The sequence below is a fragment of the Saccopteryx leptura genome, chromosome X (genome assembly GCF_036850995.1).
Source record: "Saccopteryx leptura isolate mSacLep1 chromosome X, mSacLep1_pri_phased_curated, whole genome shotgun sequence".
In the NCBI taxonomy this organism is placed as follows: domain Eukaryota; kingdom Metazoa; phylum Chordata; class Mammalia; order Chiroptera; family Emballonuridae; genus Saccopteryx; species Saccopteryx leptura.
Genome location: NC_089516.1, coordinates 72,562,359 through 72,585,723, shown reverse-complemented (window position 1 = coordinate 72,585,723; position 23,365 = coordinate 72,562,359). Strand labels below are relative to the sequence as shown.

The 23,365-nt window shown below is 43.3% G+C and overlaps 1 protein-coding gene across 6 annotated transcripts in view; it reads left to right on the top strand.

Annotated features, from left to right (window-relative positions):
- The window catches only part of ATRX (ATRX chromatin remodeler), a 218,938-nt gene that overhangs the window by 4,524 nt on the left and 191,049 nt on the right, over positions 1-23,365 (top strand). For 2 of the 6 annotated variants that reach the window (XM_066357922.1, XM_066357921.1), the window contains exon 2: positions 8,007-8,096. The exons of the other annotated variants lie outside the window; for them this stretch is intronic. The gene's annotated coding sequence lies outside the window, so the exon portion shown is untranslated. The remainder of the gene's footprint in view (positions 1-8,006; positions 8,097-23,365) is intronic. 6 annotated transcript variants of the gene reach the window in all.

Below are 23,365 nucleotides of genomic sequence, written 5' to 3'. Positions count from 1 at the left end.
AAAATAATGTGATGCTCCCTGATTATTTAGTATGAAAGAGCTTTAAGTGAGTGTTTGGAACTGTCTCAGGCTGAAGTGTTATTCATCCCAAGTCATAATCATAATTAAAGGGTGTTCTGACAGGTAGTGCTTGAGTGAGTTGAACCTACAATACCCAATCACTCTTGATTCTCTTCTAATGTGAGACAAATAATACAAGCAATTCTATGCATAATCATTACTTTTGTTACACAGTAGTTCCAGATTTTTTCTTTGTCAGATCATCTGTTGAGTACTTGATTAGTGCTGATTTTTACTTGTGTTTATATAAAAAAATGTCTAGGATACTATGGTGAAAAAAGTACCCATAAGGCAATGGGGAGAAAAATAAACTGACAACTTGGCTAAATCATACATTGAAAAATCAGTGGCTCAGTTTTTAAAGGTTTTGATATTATTTTTAAATGGTTTTGTTCTTTTTTTTTTTTTTACAGAGAGAGCCAGAGAGAGTGATAGATAGGGACAGACAGACAGGAACGGAGAGAGATGAGAAGCATCAATCTTCAGTTTTTCGTTGTGACACCTTAATTCTTCATTGATTGCTTTCTCATATGTGCCTTGACCGTGGGGCGATAGCAGACCGAGTAACCCCTTGTTTGAGCCAGCGACCTTGGGTCCAAGCTGGTGAGCTTTGCTCAAACCAGATGAGCCTGTGCTCAAGCTGGCGACCTCCGGTTCTTGAACCTGGGTCCTCCGCATTCCAGTCTGACGCTCTATCCACTGCGCCACCGCCTGGTCAGGCGGTTTTGTTCTTTTTTAAAAAATATTTTGTTTATTGATTTTACAGAGAGAAGGGGGAGGAGGGGATTGAGAAGTATAGTTGCTTCACTTTAGTTGTTCAATGCTTGCTTGTGCCTTGACCAGGCAAGTGCAGGGTTTCGAATCCACAACCTCACCATTTCAGGTTGATGCCTTTCCACTGTGCCACCACTGGCCAGGTGTTTTGTTTTAAATGTGATTGACTTGTTTCTTCAGATTTTTAGCATTATGAAAGATTATCTTCTGATTGACAGATAAATTTTATTTTCATGTAAAGATCTTGAAGATTTGATGGGACTTGTCATTCTAATTCTTATGGCAACCAGATTGCTTGACAGCAGTATAACTTGTTATTGGTCTTAAATTTTAAAAGTCAGAAGTTCTCTAGCCCTGGCTGGGTAGGTTGGTTGGTTAGAGCATAGTTCGGGAGTGCAGATGTTGCCAGTTTGATCCCCAGTCTGGGGACACACAGGAACAACTTGATGTTCTTGTCCCTCCCTCCCTCCCTTTCTCCCTTCTTCCCTCCCTCACTCCCTCCCTCCCTTCCTTCCTTTTTAAAAAAAGGGCAGAAGTTTTTTAAATTGAGAGATGTTGGGAAAATGTCTTAGAAAGTCACTGTTAGGGCAGTAGTTCATCATCAGTTGCATATTAACCCAATTTTTGAAAAATGTTATCTGTGAAATGTGGGAAGCATTAAGCCAGGCCTATGGAGGGGGAGTAGATACATATGTTATAAAGGGTTTGAAAGCATTTCAATACCAGTGGTTTGACTGTTATTATAGGTGGGGTGAAAAGAAAGATGTTTCTGACTTTAATTTTGATCAGGCTGTTCTCATTTTTGGCACCCCTTGGTATAGTTGTTCATGAGCTTTTAGTTATATATTGCATTTCTCGAGATAAGAAAAGTGTAGTACTTAAAGGGATTTCTATATAGAAATGGGTATGTGAAATAATTTTTTCCGTAAGAAACTGTGTGTATTTATGTGCCTGTTTCACTTTTGGAGTCCAGATAAATTTATGGGTACAGGTAGTTCTTGGGTTTGCATGAATTTTCCCCCCAAGATCTTTTTTTTTTTGTATTTTTCTGAAGCTGGAAACGGGGAGGCAGTCAGACTCCCGCATGTGCCCTACCGGGATCCACCCGGCACGCCCACCAGGGGGCTTTGCTCTGCCCGTCCGGGCGTTGCTCTGCTGCAACCAGAGCCACTCTAGCGCCTGGGGCAGAGGCCAAGGAGCCATCCCCAGTGCCCGGGCCATCTCTGCTCCAATGGAGCCTCAGCTGCGGGAGGGGAAGAGAGAGACAGAGAGGAAGGAGAGGGGGAGGGGTGGAGAAGCAGATGGGCGCTTCTCCTGTGTGCCCTGGCCGGGAATCGAACCCGGGACTTCTGCACGCCAGACCAACGCTCTACCACTGAGCCAACTGGCCAAGATCTTGAATGTTCTCTTGGACATTGGCAGAAGCTGTTCAAATAAGCTATTGGAGAACGATGTATAGACAGATCTTCCTTTAGGAGTCTTTAATATAGGAGGGCAGTGAAAGGAGTATATAAGTAGTAGGATCTCTTTGCCTGTATCCTGTTTGTCTTATGATTGCTTTAATGTAGTGGTTCTCAAAGTATGTGGCCTAGAAGATTTCCAGGTACGCCCTATGGTATTCCAGAGAAATATGTACCTATTGGGGACCAAAAAACCAACAGGGTTTTTGGAGTTTGGATTTTTGGGGGACAGAGGTGTGGGGAATTGGCTGTAAGCTCTCAGTCTGCCCAACCCCCCACCTCACTTGCCTGATTAGGTTGCAAAAGGCTGTTAAACTTGGTGCTAGATTGTTTACACTACCCCCCATGTTCCCCAGAAAGATTGAGGCAAGTTTCTTCTATCCTTTGTTTGGTGTCAAGTTAAGATGATATGTATGGTGGGGGTTTTCTGCACTCAACACAATTAAGAGTAAAGAGAGAGGAATTCCTCAATGTATTGATGAGGAAATGAGAGTTTGCCTTTCAAATATATGCCCGAACATTGAAAAAATCACTAGGACACATCAAGCTCATGTTTCTCAGAAACACAAGAATGAAAAAACTTAACACATTTGCACCGGGACCTGCGTAATTTACTAAATCTTACTAAGAATGTATCTATATATATAAAAAGATAACTTTTTTGTCTTTTTAAAAATTTTTAACCCCTCCCCCCTTTTTTTTATAGAGACAGAGTCAGAGAGAGGGATAGATAGGGACGGACAGACAGACAGGAACGAAGAGAGATGAGAAGCATCAATCATCAGTTTTTCGTTGTGACACCTTAGTTGTTCATTGATTGCTTTCTCATATGTGCCTTGACTGTGGGCCTTCAGCAGACGGAGTAACCCCTTGCTCGAGCCAGGGACCTTGGGTCCAAGCTGGTGAGCTTTGCTCAAACCAGATGAGCCCATGCTCAAACTGGCGACCTTGGTGTCTCGAACCTGGGTCCTCGGCATCACAGTCCGACGTTCTATACACTGCACCACCGCCTGGTCAGGCTTAACCCCCTTTTTTAAATCTAAAAAGCATAACTCAAAAAATGTAACATAAAAATATTTTTTAATGTCAGAATAAATTTAATTTTGTCGTATTTATTTCGTTTAATTGCCATAAAAGCATACTTGGACTTCATAATTTTTTTCTTTAATATTCGACTTAATTATTATAACATTTCTCAGAAATTTGTATATAGTGCGCCTACAATTATTTGTAGGATTTTAAATGCGCCCTGACTTCAAAAAGTTTGAGAACCACTGCTTTATTTATTCATTTATTTATTATTGTTATTTTTTTTTGTTTGTTTGTTTTTTTGTATTTTTCTGAAGCTAGAAACCAGGAGAGACAGTCAGAGAGACTCCCGCATGCGCCCGACCGGGATCCACCCGGCATGCCCACCAGGGGGCGATGCTCTGCCCCTCCGGGGGGTCGCTCTGCCACGACCAGAGCCACTCTAGCGCCTGGGGCAGAGGCCAAGGAGCCATCCCCAGCGCCTGGGCCATCTTTGCTCCAATGGAGCCTTGGCTGTGGGAGGGGAAGAGAGAGACAGAGAGGAAGGAGAGGGGGAGGGGTGGAGGAGCAAATGGGCGCTTCTCCTATGTGCCCTGGCGGGGAATTGAACCCGGGACTTCTACACGCCAGGCCGACGCTCTACCACTGAGCCAACCGGCCAGGGCCAAGAACCACTGCTTTAATGGTTGACATGAAAGATGTTTAACCTCCATCTGTAAAATGGGAGTAAGCTTAATAGATATTGCTAAAGCCTGCAGTTGTTCTGGAGGAGGTAACATAGTTATAGCATCATTTCTTAAAAGACAGTAAACTAAATTTGGGGGGGGGGTCTTTGTTGTTAATTTTTAAGCACTTTAAGAGCTAAAAGAATTCCTAACACTAACAGTTTGAGAACTGCTGGTATAAAGGAATGAACCCTGAACTGTGAGCCAAATCAGGGTTTTCTGGTTATAGCTCTGTTGCTTAGTTGATTGTATGACCTTGTACAAATCTCTTATCCTTTTTAGGCCTCTGCTTTGTCATTTGCAAAATGAATTTGTACTGTGTACTATAAAAATTATTTTAAAATAATCCTGTTTATGTGAGTATAAATCATTTAAAATTTTTATTTGCCTTTTGGGGGACAGGGAGATTAGTGATGAGAAGTTTATTGTATGCATTTTTTTTGCTTTAAAACTGTATAATTAGAGTATAGGTGTTTTGTTGCTAATATAATCTATCATAATACATACATATACTTGTACAAACACTGGAAAAGAAAAACATTTTGCTGGGAAGTTTGTTAATATGATTGAAAACATGTTCTGATTGGAAGATTACAATGTCTGGTTGTATTATATTTGTGCCCTTTTATGATTGGAGATAATACTTTTGAAAAGATCTACATTAGTTCTGACCAGTTGTGGTTTTTGCCCTGGGAAATGGTTCTGTGAATTTTGCCCTGTAGCTACTATTTTCAGATACTGTTTCTGAGACGTTATCTCTCAGTTTTGGCTTGAAGTAGTCATTCTTGTTTCTGTAGTTCAGCTCCCACAGTAACTGTTTGATACAGTGCTTGTTTAAAAATTATTGGTATGGCAGTGGTGTTTGTGTATATGCTCCATATTTTGGGGGACTGCTTTATTAGTTGATAAAATACATGAGTATCAACTACGGCCAGGCACTGTGCTGGGATATGCAAGGGCTGACGAGGTGGAGCCTTCTGTGAGTCTCCTGCCAGCCTACTCTCAACCGCTTTCCCTCCACCACCTGGCTCAGGGCAATGCTCCCGTTCTCAGATGGGGTCTCTCGCCATGGTATTGTCACTGCGGCCCCTCTGTCCCAACCCCAACCTTGTTTTTTTTTTTTTTGTATTTTTCTGAAGCTGGAAACGGGGAAAGACAGTCAGACAGACTCCCGCATGCGCCCGACCGGGATCCACCTGGCATACCCACCAGGGGGCGACGCTCTGCCCACCAGGGGGCGATGCTCTGCCCCTCCAGGGCGTAGCTCTGTTGCGACCAGAGCCACTCTAGCGCCTGGGGCAGAGGGCAAGGAGCCATCCCCAGCGCCCGGGCCATCTTTGCTCCAATGGAGCCTCGCTGTGGGAGGGGAAGAGAGAGACAGAGAGGAAGGAGGGGGGGGTGGAGAAGCAGATAGGCCCTTTTCCTCTGTGCCCTGGTCGGGAATTGAACCCGGTACCCCTTGCACGCCAGGCCGACTCTCTACCACTGAGCCAACCGGCCAGGGTCTCAACCTTGTTTTTATGGCTGAACCGACTTTGAAACACAGTGAGCCTGCAGACCTTGTGTGTCTTAATTCTCAGGCCGGCTTCTGCTTGCTCAGCCTGGTCTGGTATGTGACAGTGCAGAGCAGGACCTCCTGCTGGAGCCTCTGTGACCTTGTAGCCCCTGCTGGCCCTGAGAAAGCTCCTATGCGCCTGGCCTGTTCCCACTGCCCCTTTCTCTTTTTGTGTAGAAGCCATCTCTGATAAATCGGGTAATCGGGGGGGGGGGGGGGCTTTTATTTTAAGCTATAACTTGTTTCCCAAAGGACGTTTCCTCACCTCAGGAGGCTTGTACCAGAAAGGAAGGGGGTAACCAGTGTAAGGAGAGTTAATCTTTGCATTTAAAAGGTACTTCCCTGATGTGGGAGAGTCACTTAGCTTTTTTTATTTAAACTAATGTAGCTTTGCCACAGCTGGCAACAAAAGTAGTTTACTACCTTGGGATAGTAGTTGTTTTTTACCATCCACCTTTCCTGCTTTTAGATTGAGTGGAGTTTTTTTGTTCCTTTTTATTGAATTTATTGCGGTGACTGGTGATTAAAATTATGCAGGTTTCAGGTGCACAATTCTAAAAAACATCATTTGTGCTCTGGATTGTGTGTTCACCACCCCAAGTCAAGGCTCCACCTAGGCCGTTACCATTTAGCCCTCCTTCTACCCTTTGCGCCCTCCCACCCCCAGCAGTTGCCACACTGTTGTCATGCTCGTGAGTTTTTTTTTCTTTTCTTTTTTGCTCAATCTCTCTACCCTCTATCCACCACTGCTGTCAGCCTGCTTTCTGTGAGCCTATTTGTATTTTTAGTTCTTTTGTTCATTATATTCCACATATGCGTGAAATCATGGAACTTGTCTTTCTCTGCCTGGCTTATTTCACTTAGCATAATGCTCTCCAGGTTCATCCATGCTGTCGCAAAGGATAAGTAGGTGGAGTGGTTTTTAAGTCATGTTCATTAAGTTAAGCATCACTAAAGGGAAACACCCAGCTTGCCCTGTCCAGGCATAGTTGAGAAGCAACTACATAGTACGAGTTGATGTTTCCTGTTCCTCTTCCCTTTCTCTCTCCTCTCTCTAAAAAATAAAATAAAATAAAATAAAAATATTAAGAAAAGAATTTTTTTAAGAAAAGAATTTTAAACTCAATTCTTAGATAAATATTATTTAACCATTGTGCAATTAGTATGTTTTTTTCCCCAGATTTATTAAGATATAATTGACATTTACTGCTGTGTAAGTTTAAGGTACACAGTATGATGATTTGATGTATGTATATATTTAACAATGATTACCATAATGTTACTTAACACATAATTACTTTTTTTGCTGTTGTGACAAAAACATTTGAGATCTCTCTAGCAACTTTCTAATATATATTTATGGTATTGTTAACTGTAGTCACCATGCTGTACATTAGATATCTGGAACTTACTCCTTTTATAGTGCAGTTTCTGGGTTAACTTTGTGGCTTGATGATCTTGTAAAAGCCACATTTGCCCTTGTGAGTGAGCCTAATGATTTCGGTTCGGAACTGTCAAAAATATTACCTACTTAGCCTGACCTGTGGTGGCGCAGTGGATAAAAGCGTTGATCTGGAAAGACTGAGGTCACCAGTTCAAAACCCTGGACCTGCCTGGTCAAGGCATATATGGGAGTTGATGCTTCCTGCTCCTTCCCTCTTCTCTCTCTCCTTCTCTCTCTCCTCTCTAAAATGAATAAATAAATAAAAAAATATTAAAAAATTTACCTACTTAAAGATTGTGTAGCATTTAATGTGCAGATCTTGAATGACAATGATTGTTTAAAATCTATCCTTGGTTTTCTTTATTTTGGTTATCTGAAGTGGTCCGTTGACTTTTGGGTGACATTTGATGTATAACATCCAAAATTAAAAATAATTTATTTTTCAGTAATACTGGATTTATTTTGCTTTTCTGAATTATGTTAGTTACACTTTGGTTTATTTGATAGCATTTCAAACTTAGTTCTGATATAATGCTTGTTTTGAAAATGTGAATTTGTTCCAACAGGGAATAGTTTGAGCATAAGAAAATTTTCATTTGTTTATGCAGTGTTTTGTCTGCAAGGTCAGGGGTCAGCAAACTATGGCCACCAATCAGTAGCCCATTTTTATAAAGTTCTGTTGGAAAACACCCAATCCCATTTGTTTACATTGTGGCTGCTTTTGTACTATAATCTCAGAGTTGAATCATTGCAACAGAGGCCTACAAAGCCTATAATATTTACTCTCTGGCCCTTTATAGAAAGATTTTGCAGAAAACTGTACCAAGCTGAACTGAGCTGCATTACAATATTTGCATATACATGCACACACCTCCTACATCTATCAGCTACCTCAGTTCACCCCTTATGTTATGAGACACACCCATCCACATCTGTTACGATTTTCCATCCAATTTCAGATAACCCTTCTTCCATCACTTCACAATAATTCATGAGCTACAGCCCTTCCGATGCCTACTTCCACAAGAAAACTTAAGGTCTTTTACAAGGTAAAGTGCTATGTTTATTGTTGTATTTGTGTATTTCTTAATCATTTAATATGTGTAAACTGTGTAAAATTATGCTATCATTTTTATTAGGTTTTTGTCTTTAAAAAAATGTGTCACTGATGATGTTTTTGAATGTTGCGTTTCTAGCCCCATTTTTTCCTGAGTTCTATGGTGTTCATTGCACACTTCTGCATGACAGTGATTTTTTTAGGAAATTGTGTTTATATAATTGCAGAACTGACTATAATTGTCATCCTGCAAAACGTACTAATTCATTCATCAAATATTTCTTGGGCTGTATGAGAATTAGATGAGTTAATGGACACAAATCACTTAGATTAGTGTCTGAGACATAATAATTACTCAGCTATTAGTTATTAATGATTACTGTTACCATGTGCCAAGAACTGTTCTAAGTATTGCTTATGTGAACAAGACAAATTAAGGCCCTGTCCCCATGAAGCTTACACTATACTTTAAAAAAGTCTGTATTAATATATGTTTTGGCTACTCAGTCCTCCATCCCCCAAAATTTTAGTGTTTTTATAAATGATACTTTAAAATCTATCCACATACCTGACCAGGCAGTGGTACAGTGGATACAGAGTCTACCTGGGGTTCTGAGGACCCAGGTTCGAAACCCTGAGATTGCCAGCTTGAGCGTGGGTTCATCCGGCTTCAGCACGGGGTCGCTGACTTGAGCATGGGATCTCAGACATGACCCCAAGGTCGCTGGCTTGAACCCAAGGTTACTGGCTTGAGCAAGGGGTCACTGGCTCAGCTGGAGCCTCCTGCTTAAGGCACGTATGAAAAAGAAATCAATGAACAACTAAGGTGCTGCAACTATAAGTTGATGCTTCTCATCTTTCTCTTCCTATCTGTCTGTCTGTGGATCTCTCTCTTTCTCTCCCTCCCTCCTCTCCCTCTTCTTCCCTCTTCCCCTCCCTCTTCCTCTTCCTTCTCCCTCCCCCTCTCCCTCCCTCCTCTCCCTCCCTCCTCTCCCTCCCTCCTTTCCCTCCCTCCTTCCCCATCCTTCCTCTCCCTCTATCCTTCTCCCTCCCTCTCCCTTCTGATCCTCTTTTGCTTAAAAAATCTATCTACAGATCAAAGTGATTTACTTAAAATAACTTTCTAGTCAGTGTCTCATTGACCTCATGTAATACTCTGATTTTTTAAATATTTATTGATTTTACAGAGAGAGGAGGGGGGGATGAGAAGTATCAACTCATTGCTTTACTTCAGTTGTCCATTGATTGTTTTATGTGCCTTGACTGGTCAAGCCCAGGGTTTTGAAATGGCGACCTCACTTTATCCACTGTGCCACTGCAGGCCAGGCTCATATAATGTTTTGTTTTTTGTTTTTTTTTCCCCCCCGAAGTTAGAAGCAGGGAGGCAGTCAGACTCCAGCATGTGCCTGACTGGGATCCACCTGGCATGCCCACCAGGGGGCGATGCTTGGCCCCTCTGGGCCTTTGCTCTGCTGCAGTGGGAGCCATTCTAGAATATGAGGTGGAGGCCATGGAGCCATCCTCTGCACCTGGGCCAACTTTGCTTCAATGGAGCCTTGGCTGTGGGAGGGGAAGAGAGAGATAGGGAGGAAGAAGAGGGGGATGGGTGGAGAAGCAGATGGGCGCTTCTCCTGTGTGCCCTGGCCGGGAATCGAACCCAAGACCTCCACACGCCAGGCAGACGCTCTACCACTGAGCCAGCCGGCCTGTGTCTTGTAATATTTTATTGAATGATTTTTAGATTTTTTTTATAACTGTAACCTTAGGGGATGAATCTGATCTGTTTTTCTTATTTTTTTAAGTGAGCGAGAGAGAAAGACAGAGACAGGAAGGGAGAGAGATGAGAAGCATCAATTCTTTGTTGCAGCTCCTTAGTTGTTTACTTATTGCTTTCTCATATGTGCCTTGACTGGTAGGCTCCAGCCGAGTCAGTGATCTTTGGGCTCAAGCTAGCGACCATAGGGTCATGTCTGTGATCCTACACTCAACCTGGCTATCTCAGGGTTTCGAATCTGGATGCTCAGTGTACCGGATCAATGCTCTATCCATTGAGCCACCACCTGGTCAGGTGAATCAGGCGTATCTGATCTTCTTTCAAGGACATAAAAAATAATCATCTCCTTTTTATTATATTTAAAAATAAAAAAGTTGTCTGACTTGTGGTTGCACAGTGGATAGAGCATTTGGCTGGAACACTGAGGTCGCCAGTTTGAAACCCTGGCCTTGCCCAGTCAAGGCACATATGAGAAGCAACTACTACAAGTTGGTGCTTCTTGATCTTCCACCTTTCTCTCTCTCTCTCTCTCTCTCTCTCTCTCTCTCTCCTCTCTCTAAAATTAATAAATAAAACCTAAAAAAATTTAAAAAGTTAAAAATACGTAATTTCACACTTATAATTTGTAAAAATAGTACAAATGGTAACATTTTACCACATTTACTTTATCATTCTTTATTATTATTTTTTGTAATAATTTGAGAATAAATTACAGACGTGAACCTCCTTTACTCTCAAATACTTCAATATGTGTTTCCCCAAAATAGGAATATTCCCTTATGTAACCTCAGTATAGTTAGCAAAATTAGAAATGAACATATACAGTACTGTCTGTACTCTACAGATCATCTTCACATTTTGCCAATTACATCATAATGTCCATTATAAGTGAAAGGGAAAAAAAATTTTCTGGTCCAGGATTCAGTTCTGGAACACACATTCCATTTCATTGTCATGTTTCTTTAATCTTTAAGCTGGAACAGTTTGCCTTACTATTTTTTTCCTTCTAGTTTTTTATGAACGTGGGCCAGTTAATTTGGGTTTTTATGATGTTTTCTTGTGATTTCTGTATTTTTCTAGGAATAATATGATGTGATGTATCTTTCTCAGTGCATTTTATCAGGAAGTATATGGTATCTTTGCTTTCACTATACTGTATTTTAAAATGTTTTTGCTTAAAACAATTTTTTTTATTTATTGATTTAAAAGAGAGGAAGGGAGAGAGAGAGGAACACACACAGGAATATAGACCTATTTTTATATGTGCCCTGACCGGGGATCGAACTGGCAACCTCTGCACTTCAGGATGAAGCTCTATCCAACTGAGCTGTCAGGCGAAGGCTAAATTGTTTTTGCTTTTAATACAGGATTATTAATCTGCTCATTCTCTGTCATTTAATTTAGAGATTTGAAGCTAGGCTTGGTTAATTTCTGTAGAGTTGGGAAGAACTTTTCCCACATCTTATTTTTCTTTCCTTTCTCCCTTCTACTTTCCTCAGATATGCCAAAATTTAAAACCAAACATTCTAGTCTGACCAGGCGGTGGCACAGTGGATAGACTGTAGGACTGGGACATGGAGGACCCAGGTTCGAAATTCTGAGGTTGCTGGCTTGAGCGCAGGGTAACCTGCTTGAGTATGGGATTCTAGACATGACCCCATGCCCTGGCCGGTTGGCTCAGTGGTAGAGCGTCGGCCTAGCGTGCGGAGGACCCGGGTTCGATTCCCGGCCAGGGCACACAGGAGAAGCGCCCATTTGCTTCTCCACCCCTCCGCCGTGCTTTCCTCTCTGTCTCTCTCTTCCCCTCCCGCAGCCAAGGCTCCATTGGAGCAAAGATGGCCCGGGTGCTGGGGATGGCTCTGTAGCCTCTGCCTCAGGCGCTAGAGTGGCTCTGGTCGCAACATGGCGACGCCCAGGATGGGCAGAGCATCGCCCCCTGGTGGGCAGAGCGTAGCCCCTGGTGGGCGTGCCGGGTGGATCCCGGTCGGGCGCATGCGGGAGTCTGTCAGACTGTCTCTCCCTGTTTCCAGCTTCAGAAAAATGAAAAAAAAAAAAAAAAAAAAAAAAAAGACATGACTCCATTGTCGCTGGCTTGAGCCCAAGGTCACTGGCGTGGCTGGAGCTCCCTGGTCAGCCTTGAGAAAGCAGTCAATGAACAACTAAGATGCCACAATAAAGAATTGATGCTTCTCATTTCTCTCCCTTCCTGTCTGTCCCTTTCTGTCTCTCTTTGTCTCTGTCACAAACAAAACAAAAACATTCTAACCTGACTGATGGTGGCACAGTGGATAGAGCAGGGGTCCCCAAACTTTTTTTTTTTTTTGTATTTTTCTGAAGCTGGAAACGGGGAGAGACAGTCAGACAGACTCCCGCATGCGCCCGACCGGGATCCACCCGGCACGCCCACCAGGGGCGACGCTCTGCCCACCAGGGGGCGATGATCTGCCCCTCCGGGGCATCACTTGGCCGTGACCAGAGCCACTCTAGCTCCTGGGGCAGAGGCCAAGGAGCCATCCCCAGCGCCCGGGCCATCTTTGCTCCAATGGAGCCTTGGCTGTGGGAGGGGAAGAGAGAGACAGAGAGGAAGGAGGGGGGGGGTGGAGAAGCAAATGGACGCTTCTCCTATGTGCCCTGGCCGGGAATTGAACCCGGGTCCCCCGCACGCCAGGCCGACGCTCTACCACTGAGCCAACCGGCCAGGGCCAAGGGTCCCCAAACTTTTTACACAGATGGCCAGTTCACTGTCCCTCAGACTGTTGGAGGTCTGGACTATAAAAAAAAAAACTATGAACAAATCCCTATGCACACTGCACATATCTTATTTTAAAGTAAAAAACCAAAACGGGAACAAATACAATATTTAAAGAACAAGTAAAATTTTTTTTTTTTTTTTTGTATTTTTCTGAAGCTGGAAACGGGGAGAGACAGTCAGACAGACTGCCACATGCGCCTGGCCAGGATCCACCCGGCACGCCCACCAGGGGCAACGCTCTGCCCACCAGGGGCGATGCTCTGCCCCTCCAGGGCGTCGCTCTGCCGAGACCAGAGCCACTCTAGCGCCTGGGGCAGAGGCCAAGGAGCCATCCCCAGCGCCTGGGCCATCTTTGCTCCAATGGAGCCTTGGCTGCGGGAGGGGAAGAGAGAGACAGAGAGGAAGGAGGGGGGGTGGAGAAGCAAATGGGTGCTTCTCCTATGTGCCCTGGCTGGGAATCGAACCCGGGTCCCCCGCACGCCAGGCCGACGCTCCACCGCTGAGCCAACTGGCCAGGGCCAAGAACAAGTAAATTTAAATCAACAAACTGACCAGTATTTCAATGGGAACTATGGGCCTGCTTTTGGCTAATGAGACGATCAATGTGCTCCTCTCACTGACCACCAATGAAAGAGGTGCCCCTTCCGGAAATGCGGTGGAGGCTGGATAAATGGCCTCAGGGGGCCACATGTGGCCCGTGGGCCGTAGCTTGGGGACCTCTGGGATAGAGCATTGACCTGGGACACCGAGGTCCCAGGTTTGAAACCCAGATATTGCTGTGTTGAGTGTGGACTCATCCAGCTTGAGCACAGGCTCGCCAATTTGAGTGCAGTGTTGGCAGCTTGATTGTGGGATCACTAACTTGATCCCAAATGTGGTCCCAAAGTCGTAAGATTGAGCTCAACATTTTTGGTTTGTACAAGGGGTCACTGGCTATGCTTGACCACCCCGGTGAAGGCCTGTATGAGAAGCAGTCAGTAAACGACTAAGAAATGTGGTACAACCATGAGTTGATGCTTCTCATCTCTTTCTCTTTCTCTCCTCCTCCCTCTCCAAAAAAAAAAAAAAAAAAAAAAAAAAAAGGCAAAACAAAACAAAAACATTCTATTTATGAATCTTCATTGTGTATTCTAAGTATCTCCTGAAAATAGAGAACTAAGGATGAGTGTTTCATATTAAAGGGATTAGACCTATTGTTACTTGATAAGTATGTCAAAGTCTGAATATAGTATATATAACACAGTGTACTGAATATATCAATTTAGAGACAAAAGGGAAAATAGCTCAGGGGACCAAATGACTTAAGATTTTTTTTTTTCTTGTATTGAGGTTGGAAACGGGGAGGCAGTCAGACAGACTCCCGCATGCGCCGGACCGGGATCCACCCAGCACGCCCACCAGGGGGCGATGCTCTGCCCATTTGGGGCGTTGCTCTGTCGCAACCAGAGCCACTCCAGCACCTGAGGCAGAGGCCACAGAGCTATCCCCAGCGCCCAGGCCAACCCTGCTCCAATGGTGCCTCAGCTGAGGGAGGGGAAGAGAGAAACAGAGAGGAAGGAGAGAGGGAGGGGTGGAAAAGCAGATGGGCGCCTCTCCTGTGTGCCCTGGCCGGGAATCGAACCCGGGACTCCCGCACACCAGGCCGACGCTCTGATACTGAGCCAACCGGCCAGGGCTGTTTTTTTTTTAAAATGTGTAACAAAGCATCACTGTTTTAAGGAATTCCTGAATAGGCATTATCTTCATTTTAATAAATGTTTATTAATCCTTTGTACATGGCAATTTGTTATTTTCCAAATGGGAAAAAACGGATGAGCCCAGACCAATTTCCACTTTCCGGGAGCTTACACTCCAGTTGAGAGTATTCTTGAGTTTTCAACAAGGAACTGGAAGCAGAATGTGGTGCTTATATTAAGAGAAGTAAAGGAAAACTTAGTGGGGTAAGAGAAACGCGAAAGAGAACTTTCTTTGAGCTAAGACTTGTGGTAGGATAGTATTGGAATGCCATGTGTAAATTATCTTACAGGGCTTTGTACTTTATCCTTATTTATAAACATGGGAAGCCTTTGAATATTTTGAGTGTGGCAGTGACGGATATGTGCGTGTATACTCAGTTATACCGGTTTTTGTAAATAGTGAGAAGGTGGAACAGCCCTTCAGTCAAGTCCTTTAGACAGGAATATATTTAGAAGAATATAGGCATATACCAGGGGACCAGGGGTAGTCAACCTTTTTATACCTACCGCCCACTTTTGTATCTCTGTTAGTAGTAAAATTTTCTAACCGCCCACCGTTTCCACAGTAATGGTGATTTATAAAGTAGGGAAGTAACTTTACTTTATAAAATTTATAAAGCAGAGTTACAGCAAGTTAAAGCATATGATAATAATTACTTACCAAGTATTTTATGTCGGATTTTCACTATGTTTGGCAGAATAAATCTTTATAAAACAACTTACTGTAGTTAAATCTATCTTTTTATTTATACTTTGGTTGCTCTGCTACTGCCCACCATGAAAGCTGGAATGCTCACTAGTAGGTGGTAGGGACCAGGTTGACTATCACTTGCGTATACCTTTAATTGCCATCTCCTAAAAAAAAAAAATAACATATGCTAAGTACTGAGTGCTACAGACATATATGATATGATAATGTTTCAGTTTAGTACTTGTATTGGGGTAGAGTGAATTTGGGTAAAAGATGGTAATTTCAGGCAGGTAAAAATGACTTTTGGGTACATCTTCCTTCTTCCTTCCACATTCCAATTGTATTTCTAAATACTGCCAACCTCTTCCTGCTGTTTTCCATGATTTGTCTCTGACATCTAATTCTAAATGTTTACCTGGTTCTTTTGCATGGGAAGTAGGGTTCCCCGCCTGACTTGAAGGATGAATTGTGGAAACAGTTGCCATTTTCTGCCTCTAAAACCTGCAGAGAAAATGAATCTTAGTTTTTCCCTAAAGACCCTTTTCTTAACTCTTCACAGTAAGAATTTAAATTTTTGCTTTGCTTTCTTGCTCTTGTCACATTTTTTGCCTCCTGTTTCCATTTGAAGACTCTGCCTTTGGTGTGGGGAGTGTATATTGATGAAATGCACTGTATTTTAGAAAGCAAAAATCAGTATGTCTAATAAAATAAAACATTTCTTGATGTTCCCAGTAATTTGGCCCACATGAACATGGTGATCTTTTTTTTTTTTTTTTTTTTTTTTTTTGTATTTTTCTGAAGCTGGAAAGGGGGAGGCAGTCAGACAGACTCTCGCATGCGCCTGACCCTGACCGGGATCCACCCGGCACGCCCACCAGGGGCGATGCTTTGCCCATCCGGGGCGTCATTCTGTTGAGACCAGAGCCACTCTAGTGCCTGAGGCAGAGGCCACAGAGCCATCCTCAGCTCCTGGGCCATCTTTGCTCCAATGGAGCCTTGGCTGCGGGAGGGGAAGAGAGAGACAGAGAGGAAGGAGAGGGGGAGGGGTGGAGAAGCAGATGGGCGCTTCTCCTGTGTGCCCTGGCTGGGAATCGAACCCCGGACTTCTGCACGCCAGGCCGACACTCTACCATTGAGCCAACCGGCCAGGGCCGAACATGGTGATCTTCTAAAATGAGTTCCTGGTTTTTTTTTTTGTTGTTGTTTTTCTTTTTTACAGAGACAGAGAGAGGGATAGACAGACAGGAACAGAGAGATGAGAAGCATCATTACTTTTTTTCATTGCGCATTGCGACACCTTAGTTGTTCATTGATTGCTTTCTCATATGTGTCTTGACCGAGGGTCTTCAGCAGACCGAGTAACCCCTTGCTCGAGCCAGGGACCTTGGGTCCAAGCTGGTGAGCTTTTGCTCAAACCTGATGAGCCCGCACTCAAGCTGGCGACCTTGGGGTCTCGAACCTGGGTCCTCTACATCCCAGTCCGATGCTCTATCCACTGCGCCACTGCCTGGTCAGGCCGAACATGGTGATATTTATTGTAGTTTAACTCTGTTTTGAGTAATACCTAGAGACCACTATTTAAACATAGTAGGTGAAATGCAGATCATATTCAAATATTGCTGCTTTATTACTCAAATTTTTAGTGTCTTGTTTCCAGTAGGAAATTTCTATCTTTGTATTTAAAATAATAGACTGGAATTTGTTCAGTCTTCTGTTTTTACTTATTTTTATTGTTTTGAGGGAGAGAAAAACAGAGAGATAGGAGAGAGATGAGAAGCATCAGCTCATAGTTGCATCACTTTTTTCAGTTGTTCACTGATTGCTTCTCATATGTGCCTTGATGGGGGGCGGCTCAAGCTGAGCTAATGACCCCTTGTTCAAGCCAGTGACCTTTAGGCTCAAGTCAGTGACCATGGGATCATGTTGATGATCCTAAGCTCAACATAGTGACCCTATGCTCACGCTGGCTAACCTGCGCTTAAGCTGGATGAGCCTATGCTCAAGCCGGTGACCTCAAGGTTTTGAACCTGGGACCTCTGTGTCTGAAGTTGACGCTCTATTCACTACGCTACCATGGGTCAGGCATTTCTTTGTGGATTCTGTACAGTGGTTTTCAATTGTGGTTTAAAACCACTGTAGGATTTCTATATGTAAAATTATGACAGTTGATTTTTAAGTCCTTGTCTCCTAATTCCAATGTCTGGGTTTCCTTGGGAACAGTTCTGTTAATTTCTTTTTTATTCTAGTGAATGGGCCATATTCTGTTGTTTCTTTGCATACTTGTAACTTTTTGTTGAAAGTGGACATTTTGAATATATTCATGTGCAACATAATGATATTTCACCCAACGAAGGTCTGCATATATGATGGTGGTTCTGTAAGAGGAGCCCCCAAGACAACTCACAGTGAATGTTTTAGCAGAGGCTTTTGCGGACCTCAGAAAACTGCTTAAAAAGTTTGAAAACATGGGCCCCAACACTGAAAGGTTTTTATTATATAAAAAAGGTTTTTATTATAATACAGTATAAGTGGAATGTAAATCTATGATGAAAAAAGAAACAAACCAAAACTACCACAGACATATTTCTGAAAAGAGTGACCCCATCTCAGGAAGTTCCATTTGGAGTTATTCCAGAAGAAATCATTGTTATCTCAGGAGATACAGGGAATGATAGCTCTGCATGTTATTGTTTTCGAAGACATTCCAGTGGGACAAGTTGTGGAGGTGTGATAGATTCAGGCACATTGGCCTTGGATACTGAGGATGGCTTCGTGGAGCCTTTTTCTCAGGCACTAAAAATAGCTCAGTTGCGGCCCTGGCCGGTTGGCTCAGCGGTAGAGCATCGGCCTGGCGTGCGGGGGACCCGGGTTCGATTCCCGGCCAGGGCACATAGGAGAAGCGCCCATTTGCTTCTCCACCCCCCCTCCTTCCTCTCTGTCTCTCTCTTCCCCTCCCGCAGCCGAGGCTCCATTGGAGCAAAGATGGCCCGGGCGCTGGGGATGGCTCCTTGGCCTCTGCCCCAGGCACTAGAGTGGCTCTGGTCATGGCAGAGCCACGCCCCGGAGGGGCAGAGCATCGCCCCCTGGTGGGCAGAGCATCGCCCCTGGTGGGCAGAGCGTTGCCCCTGGTAGATGTGCCGGGTGTATCCCGGTCGGGCGCATGCGGGAGTCTGTCTGACTGTCCCCGTTTCCAGCTTCAGAAAAATACAAAAAAAAAAAAAAAAAAAAAAGGCTCAGTTGCGAGCATGGCCCCAGATGGGCAGAGCGTTGGCTCCAGATGGGGGTTGCTTGATGAATCCTAGTCGGGGCACATGCGGGAGTCTGTCTGTCTATCTCCCTTCCTCTCACTTGGAAAAGAAGGGAGAAAAATGATGTTGAGGTGAAAGGTAGTGATATTAATGATCCTGATCTTTTGTAGGCCTAGGCCAGGGGTCAGGAATCTTTTTGGCTGAGAGAGCCATGAACACCACATATTTTAAAATGTAATTCTGTGAGAGCCATACAACGACCTGTGTACATTAGGCATTATCCAATAAAAATTTGGTGTTGTCCCGGAGGACAGCTGTGATTGGCTCCAACCACACGTAACCATGAACATGAGCAGTAGAAAATGAATGGATTGTAATACATGAGGATGTTTTATATTTTTAACATTATTTTTTTTATTAAAGATTTGTCTGCGAGCCAGATGCAGCCATCAAAAGATCCTCATCTGGCTTGTGAGCCATAGGTTTCTGACCCCTGGCCTAAGCTAATGTGTGTATTTGTATCTTAGTTTTTAACCAAAAAGTTTCAAAAGTGAAAAGAAAAGTAGAAAAAAAACTTATGGAATAAGGTTTTAAAGAAAGTGTACAGCTGTACAATGTGTTTGCATTTTAAGCTAAGTGTTATCACAAAAGACTCAAAAAGTTAAATTTTAGAAGTTAATGAAGTAATAAAGATACAGCAAAAGCTTGACCAGGTGGTGGCGCAGTGGATAGAGTGTCGGACTGGGATGCGGAAGGACCCAGGTTCGAGACCCCGAGGTCGCCAGCTTGAGTGTGGGCTCATCTGGCTTGAGCAAAGAGCTCACCAGCTTGGACCCAAGGTCGCTGGCTCCAGCAGGGGGTTACTCGGTCTGCTGAAGGCCCACGGTCGAGGCACATGTGAGAAAGCAGTCAATGAACAACTAAGAAGTCGCAACACACCACGAGAAACTGATGATTGATGCTTCTCATCCCTCTCCGTTCCTGTCTGTCTGTCCCTGTCTATCTCTGCCTCTGTAAAAAAAAAAAAAAAAAAAAAAAAAAAAGATACAGTAAAAGTTCACTTGTCAAAGAAAGATATTTATTTATTTATTTATTTTTAGCAAGAGAGACAGGGACAGGCAGGCAGGGAGAGAGATGAGAAGCATCAATTTTTTTTTTTTTATAGAGAGTCAGAGAGAGGGATAGAGAGGGATAGATAGGGATAGACAGACATGAACGGGGAGAGATGAGACGCATCAATCAGTTTTTTGTTGCAACACCTTAGTTCATTGATTGCTTTCTCATATGTGCCTTGACCATGAGCCTTCAGCAGACCGAGTAAGCCCTTGCTCAAGCCAGTGACCTTGGGTCCAAGCTGGTGAGCTTTGCTCAATCCAGATGAGCCCGCTCTCAAGCTGACGACCTCGGGGTCTTGAACCTGGGTCGTCTGCATCCCAGTCAGATTTTCTATCCACTGCGCCACTGCCTGGTCAGGTGAGAAGCATCAATTCTTAGTTGCAGCTCCTTAGTTGTTCATTGCTTGCTTTATCATATGTGCCTTGGTGGGAGTGGGCTCTAGCCGAGCCAGTGATCCCTTGCTCAAGCCAGTGACCTTTGGGCTCAAGGCATCGATCTTGGGCTCAAGCCAGCAATCATGGGGTCATGTCTATGATCCCATGCTCAAGACAGTGACCTTGGGGATTAGAACCTGGGTCCTGTGTCCCAGTCTGATGCTTTATCCACTGTGCCACTGCCTCATCAAGCAAGAATTTTTAAATATAAATATAGTTAGCCTAGGTTTACAGTGTTTATAAAGTTTATAGTAGTGTACAGTCATGCTCTGGGCCTTCACAGTCAGTCACCACTTTCTCACTGACTCACCCAAATGCTGCTTCCAGTCCTGCAAGCTCCATTAATGATAAGTACCCTATACAGGTTACCATTTTTTAAAATCTTTTATACAGTGTTTTACTCTATATTTCCTATGTTGAGATGTGTTTAGATACACCGATCATTACCATTGTGTTACCATTGCCTGTAGATACACTGATCATTATCGTTGTATTGCCATTGCCTGTAGATAAACCAATCATTACCATTGTGTTACTATTGCCAATAGATATACCGAAAATCACAGTTGTGTTACTATTACCTATAGCAGGGGTAGTGAACCTTTTTATACCTACTGCCCACTTTTGTATCTCTGTTTTAGTAAAATTTTCTAGCCACCCACTGGTTCCACAGTAATGGTGATTTATAAAGTAGAGAAGTAACTTTACTTTATAAAATTTAAATTTTTTTTAATTTTTATTTTTTTACAGAGACAGAGTGAATCAGAGAGAGGGATAGACAGGGACAGACAGACAGGAACGGAGAGAGATGAGAAGCATCAACCATTAGTTTTTCACTGCACATTGCGACACCTTAGTTGTTCATTGATTGCTCTTTCACATGTGCCTCGACCGTGGTCCTTCAGCAGACCCAGTAACCCCTTGCTGGAGCCAGCGAGCTTGGGTTCAAGCTGGTGGGCTTTTTGCTTCAACCAGATGAGCCCACGCTCAAGCTAGAGACCTCGGAGTCTAGAACCTGGGTCCTCTGCATCCCAGTCCGATGCTCTATCCACTGCGCCACTGCCTGGTCAGGCTACTTTATAAAATTTAGAAAGCAGAGTTATAGCAAGTTAAAGCATATAATAATAATTACTTACCAAGTACTTTTTATCGGATTTTCGCTAAGTTTGGCAGAATAAATCTTTATAAAACAACTTAATATAGTTAAATCTATCTTTTTATTTATATTTTGGTTGCTCTGCTACCACCCACCATGAGAGCTGGAACTCCCACTAGTGGGTGGTAGGGACCAGGCTGACTACCACTGGCCTATAGTATTCAGTACAGGAAGCTGTGGTACAGATTTGTAGCTTGAGAGCAATAGGCTATTCCGTGTAGTCTAGGTGTGTATGTGGTTACCATCTAGGTTTGTGTAAGTGCACTCTATGAGTTTTCACACAATGACAAAATCGCCTAACTGGATTTTTCAGAATGTTCCCCCATTGTTGAGTGAGACATGACTATTTAATGTAGTATTGCTGGAAAAATTTAATCCTCTCTAAGGTTTGTTGTTGATACTTGTTTTAGGTTGTAGTCTTTACTTAATGAACTTTCTAACCTATTTTTATAAAGACTGTATTCTTTGTGATGTACAGACACTGAATTGTTTGTTCTGGTAATTTATTGGTCAGTTATGTCAGTTAGTGGTTTGACAGAACTTCCATTAAATGTCTAGAAGCAAATTTAACAAAATAACTCTCAATTTTTGGATATTGGCTCAGTTTTGGGCTCTTTATCAGTTCTTAGCCAGTTCATTAATAACTCTTCTCTAGCCCTCACTTCCTGATGGTGTGGAGGCAGGAGGTCAGCCAGAAGTAAAGGCTTATGGCTTTTTCATGTCTTTTCTGATCATGTGTTCACCTCTGGGCACAGAGGTGGCCTCCAAGTTCCCTAGGCTATGCAGGAACTTTATAGAATCATTATTTCCGCATGTATTTCTTTTTTCAGCCTCTTACAATGCTTTTAGGTCTTTCTGATGCCTCACCCATTCTTATCCCTTGACCTGTGGTGGTTGTGGGTAGTATATATATTTGCCTTGAAGTATTTTGGACAAACTCCACTCATCTGAGGAGCTTGATCTTCCTGTCAAAGTTCTGAAGTGGGTGAAAGAAAGGCAAGCAACACAATTCATCAGATAACCACCGAACAGGTCAAAACACACAACCACAATTCTTTAAGGGTAAGGTCCATGTGCCAGCCTGTAGTGGCGCAGTGGATAAAGCGTTGACCTGGAATGCTGGCCTTGCCACGTCAAGGCAAGTAATAGAAGCAGTCAATGAGCAAATCAAGTGAAGCAACTTATGAGTTGATAATTTATTGCTCCCCTCTCCCTTCCCTGACTCCCTTCTCCCTCCCCTCCTCACTCCCTCCTTTCCCTCCCCTTTCTCTCTTCTCTCCCTCCCCCCTCTGTAAAATCAATAAATAAAGTTCTTGAAAATCTTATTTTAAAGAGAAAGGCGGGGGGGGGGGGCAGGAGGCATCAGTTTGAAATTGCTTTTTGTATGTGCCTTCACCAGGCAAGCCCAGGGTTTCGAACCAGTGACCTCAATATTCCAGGTCAATGCTTTATCTACTGCATCTCTGCAAGTCAGGCAATAAATAAAATCTTAAAAGAAGAAAAAGAATAAGGTCCACATTACTGCCTCTGCAAGTTGCAGCAGGAATGCAGGCCACTGTTCTGAGCTACCACCTAAGCTGGGAAGGGGTAGTAGACGCACTAGCTACAACAGCAGAGCGCTCTTCTGCTGACTTCAACTTTTTTTTTCCTAAGTGTTCCCCTGGTGGCTGTAAGTTTTGATTAGATTCTAGAGTTTTCAAAGAGTTTATTCAAACCATTTGTACCAACATAACCATTGCTTCACTGGGGCTACACAATGTTGTATATGATGTCATTCCTGGTGTGTTAGTTTTACTTCCTCTACCAGTTCCACAGTTTTGTAATAACAGTAGCTTTTTAATGACATTGGTATCTGCTAGGGCATGAACGCTCCCATTGTTGTTTGTACTGTTTTAGCTATTTTTGAGTCTGTACTGGTCCATATTATCTATCCCTTTCTGTGTTCCTAAATTCCTTGATAATATTTTGTTCTGTTTAGATAAATACTTTAAAGGCCTAATGTGAGCCAAACATTGTTTTAGATCAAAGTTTCTTATCTTTGCATTATACAGGCATTTTCTTCCAGATAAGATTTTATTGTGGGAGGCTGTCTGTTTTATATTTATCGGTGTGGCTTCTACCCATTAGGGAGGTGCCAGTAGCACCCTCCCCCCAGTTGTGATGAACAAAAATACATTGTCAAGTAGTTACTGTGTGTGTGTGGTGGGGTTTGGGGGAGCGGCACAGTTCTCCCATTTGAGAACCACTAATCTTAATAATAGGGATTCACTTATAATTAATACTTAGCTAAGGGAAGGAGTAAATGACTGAAATACACTGTGGTGGGGTTACATCCAGTTACAGAATTATGAACC